The following is a 6027-nucleotide window of genomic DNA, read 5'->3' as shown; positions in this document are numbered from 1 at the left end:
GATCATATCCTTCCTGCTAGAAATAAACAACCATTTGGATTTGTAACCCTTTGTACTACAACTTCATAGGGAATTGATACCATGGGTGAAAACTCAACTATCAATTTGGCGTCGTTGCCATTTGGTTGATTTCATTTTGCTACGTTTAGGATTTCAGCACCTATTAGATCAAGTTCTTTTGTTTATATTTGGTTCGGATACTGACTTGTTTGCTTTCGCATCGTTTGTTTTGAATCTCAGGTACAACTCGAGCACCCACCCGACCCGTCACTCGATCACCTGGATCGAGTTGATCCTCGTGTACACACTCGGACAACTACCTGTGCATGCAAACATGATCCAGAGGTAGCCAGAACCTGAGTCCTTTCATCGACAACATCGACAGACCTAGGCTCCTCAGATAACAACAAGTTCAACCAAAACCATCAATCATTGAGGAGACGATGAATAATCAGAACGGTCCACCAGCTCCTCAAGCAAGGAACAATATAGGAGCAGGAGATGCTCCAACTACTCACACTCAAAGGAATGGCATTGTACCACCAGCTGTGCAGAACAACAATTTTGAGATCAAGAGTAGTCTTATCCAGATGATACAGAGTAATAAGTTTCATGGATTGCCAATGGAGGACCCATTGGATCATCTGGATGAATTTGATAGGCTTTGTAGCCTCACTAAGATCAATGGAATCAGCGAAGATGGATTCAAGCTCAGGCTTTTTCCATTGTCTTTGGGAGACAAAGCACACATCTGGGAGAAATCGCTCCCTAAGGAGTCCATCACCACTTGGGAAGCGTGCAAGAAGGCATTCCTGGCCAAATTCTTCTCCAACTCCAGAACCGCAAGGCTGAGAAATGTCATTTCCGGCTTTGTTCAGAAGAAAAATGAAACGTTGAGTGAAGCTTGGGAACGTTTCAAGGGATACACTACCCGATGTCCACATCATGGCTTCAGCAATGCTTCATTGCTGAGCACACTTTACTGAGGAGTGGTCCCAAAGATACGGATGTTGCTGGACACCACAAGCCATGGTAACTTCCTCAACACGGATGTCGATGAAGGTTGGGACCTAGTGGAGAACTTGCTCAGTCTGATGGCAACTACAATGAGGAATATGATCGCTCTGTGCGATCTATAGGAGAGGAAGATACCAAGTACAAGAGGGACATGAAAGCCCTTGAAAGTTGTATCTTTCTTGTGTGTGTGTGTGATGGAATGTGAATGAATGATATGGTGATGAACAATGGTGAAAGCAAGGTGTTTCAATTCCAATTATGTTGTAGTAGTACAAGAGGTGTCAATCCAATCTGAGAGTTCGCAAGCAATCAGGATGTGCATAAATGTCTAAGTCAAGCCAAATGTAAAGGATGTTTGTCACTAACAATCCTATTGATGAAATGTAAAATGCAGAAAGTAAAAACTACTAAGATAGATGCTAAATGTAAAGAGAACAGACTAATCAAAGCTATGATGAACCAAGAACAGAAATAGAACTATGATAATGCAAGTAATGAACTAATGCAAGACAAGTAATGAACATGACACTAAGTGAATGCAGCAGAAATGCAACTAAAATGAAACATGAAACAAGACAGGACAACTACAAAGCATAAACAAGAATTCTGGGGATGAACTCGAGCAAGCACTCGATCGAGTGTAGATCGAGTGCAGGGTGGATCTAGAAAAATCCGGAAAACAGAGCAATGCAAGAAAAACAGAGCAATACAAAAGCAAATCAAACAACGATCAAACAACAGGATTTAAGCTAGGAAATCAATAAACAAGGAAGGTCTTGAGGAGGGATTCATGGGTTGGACTAATGATTGAGGTCATCTAACTTGGCCAACAAATCTCAAACAACTTGAGCTAATCTCTAGACAATAATTTCTAAGAACATGTTTAATCTACTCTCATGGCAAAAAACAATCAAACTCATATATTTCTAGACTTGTTCTCACAAAGTAAAGAATCTATACAAGCAAGCATTAAGCAATATGTCAAAAATCAAACAAGACTTCTAATCTCTTAGCAAGCTTAATGATAGTCTCTAGATCTAGCCTTATCTATGCTCCTTAGACATTAGTGTGATGGTAAGATGCTTGAGATTAGATCCTACCCTCTCGGTTATAGGACCAGCATTAAGAACATCTAGCCTAGAAGAGATCTACAACAATCAAGCTTGACCAAATCAAACAAACCTTAAACACAACCCAGCCTAACCCATCCTCAAGATCCTAAGCAACTACTCACAAGAACACATGATGAACAACAAAGTAATAAACCCAGAAAATACCGAAACTTGCATCAATAGAAGGATAAAGGAAAGATCTACAATATTGAAGAAGGAATCAAACACGAATTCTTAATATCTTGAAAGTTATGGAACCAACAAAATCCAAGAAACTTATGTTTTTCTCCTTCAAGGAGGTACAAGATCTAAAAATAAAAGTGCAAAAGGAATAATTCCCAAAAGGGTAAAAACTAGGTTTTTGATTATCTAAAAAGCTGGACTCCTGGTGGCTGCAGGGTACAAGGCCTTTAAATAGAAAAAGTAGTGGAAGCCCTAAAAATTCTAAAAGACAGAACAGCCAGACGGCTCGGCCAACCGGTCGAGTTGGGTTTTCTCGTGCTCCTTCCACTCGGTCGAGTCACTCTCAGCACACGGTCGAATGTCTGGTCGAGTGGGCAGTCGAGTTGGACTCCGGACCTTGGTTCTCTAGCCTTAACTCCTTTGTTTTCTCCTCATGATTGCTTCACTTCTCCTCAGCATTGCTTCCATGCTCCTTAGGCTCCAAAATCACCTGTTTATGCAAGAAAAGATGCAAATGCAATGCAACTACACTCTAATGCAAGAACAATCCTACAACTATGCAATAATGGTCAAAAAGGGTAGCAAAGGATGCAAAAGATGTGAATATATTAAGGGAAAACAGGGTAAAATATGTGAATATCAACACCCCCAAACTTAGTCTTTGCTTGCCCTCAAGCAAATAAACAAGACATAAGAAGGTAGGTGAGGGTTGAAAGTGGGATCTGATGTTCATATATTTTACCTTGTTTTCCCTTAGTTTATTCACAATTTTGCATCTTTTGCTATCCATTTAGGCCATTATTGTGTAGCTTTAGGACTAATCATGCATTAGAGTATAGTTGCATTGCATTTGAATCTTTTCATGCATAAACAGGTAATTTTTGGAGCTTAAGGAGCATGGAAGCAATGCTGAGGAGAAGTGAAGCAATCCTGAGGAGAAAACAAGAGAGTTAAGGCTGTAGAAACAAGGTCCAGAGTCCAACTCGACCGCACCACTCGACCACCACTCGACCGTGTGCTGAGAAGGACTCGACTGAGTGGAGAATGCACGAGAGAAGCCAGCTCGACCAGCCACTCGACCGAGCACTGGTCGAGTTGACCGAGCCGTTGACTGCTTTGACTTTTTGTATTTTTAGGGCTTCCACCTCATCTCCTATAAAAAGCCCTTGTACCTGCAGCCACCAAAGAGTCCAGCTTTTTAGAGAGTCTAAAACCTAGTTTTTACCTTTTTTAGATATTATTCCTTTTGCACTTTTCTTTTATTTTTTAGATTTTGTACTTGTTTGAGAGAGAAAGACTAGATTCTTATATTTTGTTTGTTTCATAACTTTCAAAGTATTAAGATTTCGAGTTTTATTCCTTCATCAATATTGTAGATCTCTGTTTCATCTTTCCAATGATGCAAGTTTCATTATTTTCTGGGTTTTTGACATATTTCACCATGTGTTCTTGTGAGTAGTTTGTTTAGGACCTTGAGGATGGGTTAGGCTGGGTTGATCTTGTGGTTTGTTTGATTTGGTCAAGCTTGATTGTTGTAGATCTCTTCTAGGCTAGATGATCTTAATGCTGATCCTATATCTGAGAAGGTAGGGTTTGATTTCAAGCATCTTAGCATCACACCAATGTCTAAGGAGCATAGATAAGGCTAGATCTAGAGCTTACCATTAGGCTTGCTAAGAGATTAGAAGTCTTGTTTGGTTTGAGATGTATTGCTTAATGCATGCTTGTGTAGATTCTTTTCTTTGTGAGAACAAGTCTAGAAATGCATAGGTTTGATTGTTTCTTGCCATGAGAATGGATTAAACATGTTTTAGAATAGTATGTCTAGAGATCAGCTCAATGTTTGCTTGAGATTTGTTGACCAAGTTAGATAACCACAATGATTAGCTCAGCCCATGAATCCCTCCTCAAGGCCTTCTTTGTTTATTGAAATTTTAGTCTAAATATCATTGCTTGCTTGTTGTTTGATAGTTTTAGCATTGCTCTGTTTTTCTTGTGTTGCTCTGTTTTCACGTTTAAGTCTAGCTCGACCACGTACTCGACCTACACTCGGTCGAGTGCTGCTCGAGTTCATCCCTAGAACTTGTGTTTTTGATTTGTGATTGTCTTGTTTCATTCCTGTTTCATTCCTGTTTCATTTCCATTGCATTCACGTAGTTTCCTATTCATTACTTGTCTTGCATTAGTTCATTAGCATAGTGTCTATCTTTGTTCTAGTTTCATTATAGCTTTAATTTGTCTGTTCTGTTTGCATTTAGTATCTTGTTCTAGTTGTTTTTACTATCTGCATTTCTTATCTCATTTTAGGATTGTTAGTGACAAACAATCTTTACAATTGGCTTGACTTAGACTCATATGCACATCTTAATTGTTCACAATCACTCAGATAGGATTGACACCTCTTATACTGCAACTGCATAATGGGAATTGAAACACCCTGACTTCTATTCATTCCATACATCATCATTCCATACATCATTCATTCATACACCACAAAGAAAGTCAGTTTCAATTTGGCGTCGTTGCCCATTTGAGTGTGTTTTGTGACATTTAGGATCATTATTAGTCTAATATTAAGTTCGTTTTAAACACTTGTGAAGTTACTGAACTGGAATCTTCCTTTGCTTGGCTGTTTTGTGTATCAGGTACCCACTCGACCACCACTCGACCGAGCTGTGATCGAGCACTTGATCGAGCCAGAAGCCGGACCTAAATAGCCATTACTTCGCAGTCGACTCGACCACCCACTCGAGCCTGCGCTCGACCGTGTACCTGTTCGAGTCTGTAGTAGAGTTTGTTGATGCACACAAGGTCAAAAGGCAAAGATAGTCTTCAACAGCCTATTGACAACATCCACAGGCTACAAAAGGGTTTGAGACATAAGCAAGGAAGAGTAGTTCAACAACAACAAGGTCAAGACATCATGGAGCAACAAGCTATCCATGAGCAAAGACCAAGGCACATTGGTGCAGGAGATGCACCCAATACCCACAACCAAAGGGCTGGAATTGTGCCACCTTCAGTAGCAAACAATAACTTTGAGATCAAGAGTGGATTAATCTCAATGATACAAGCAAACAAGTTTCATGGGTTGCCAATGGAGGATCCACTAGATCACCTTGATGAATTTGACAGAATATGTGGCCTCACAAAGATCAATGGAGTGAGTGAAGATGGATTCAAATTAAGGCTCTTCCCATTTTCTCTTGGAGACAAAGCTCACCTTTGGGAGAAGACTCTACCTACTGGAGCTATCACCACATGGGATGCATGCAAGAAAGTTTTTCTGGCCAAGTTCTTCTCCAATGCAAGGACTGCTAGGCTGATGAATGAGATTTCTGGGTTTGCTCAAAGGAATAATGAGAGCTTTTGTGAAGCTTGGGAGAGGTTTAAAGGATTCCAAACTTAGTGTCCTCACCATGGCTTCAGCAATGAGTCACTTCTAAGCACCTTGTATAGAGGAGTGCTTCCCAAGATAAGAATGCTTCTTGACACAGCCTCTAATGGCAATTTTGCTCAACAAGAATGTGGAAGAAGGATGGGAATTAGTTGAGAATCTTGCTCAATCTGATGGCAATTATAATGAGGACTATGATAGGACAATAAGGAGCTCCTCAACTGATCAAGAGGACAAGTATAAGAAGGATTTGAAGATGGTCAATGAGAAGCTTGACAAGATCCTCCTCAGCGAATCCAAGTCCATTCACTTCATTGG

At 40.1% G+C, this 6027-nt stretch overlaps 2 non-coding genes across 2 annotated transcripts; both read right to left on the bottom strand.

Moving 5' to 3' along the window:
* Window positions 1–845: 845 nt before the first annotated feature.
* Window positions 846–952, bottom strand: LOC147950092 (small nucleolar RNA R71). Its single transcript, XR_015565137.1, has one exon. It is a non-coding gene; the product is annotated as a small nucleolar RNA R71 (small nucleolar RNA).
* Window positions 953–5631: 4679 nt separating this feature from the next.
* Window positions 5632–5738, bottom strand: LOC147950091 (small nucleolar RNA R71). The gene has a single exon (XR_015565208.1). It is a non-coding gene; the product is annotated as a small nucleolar RNA R71 (small nucleolar RNA).
* Between the last annotated feature and the right edge of the window lie 289 nt (window positions 5739–6027).

Source organism: Camelina sativa, chromosome 1 (genome assembly GCF_030686135.1).
Source record: "Camelina sativa cultivar CO46 ecotype springtype chromosome 1, ASM3068613v1".
NCBI classification, from domain to species: domain Eukaryota; kingdom Viridiplantae; phylum Streptophyta; class Magnoliopsida; order Brassicales; family Brassicaceae; genus Camelina; species Camelina sativa.
Note: the sequence above shows the minus strand (reverse complement) of the source record. Positions and strands in the feature narration are given on the sequence as shown.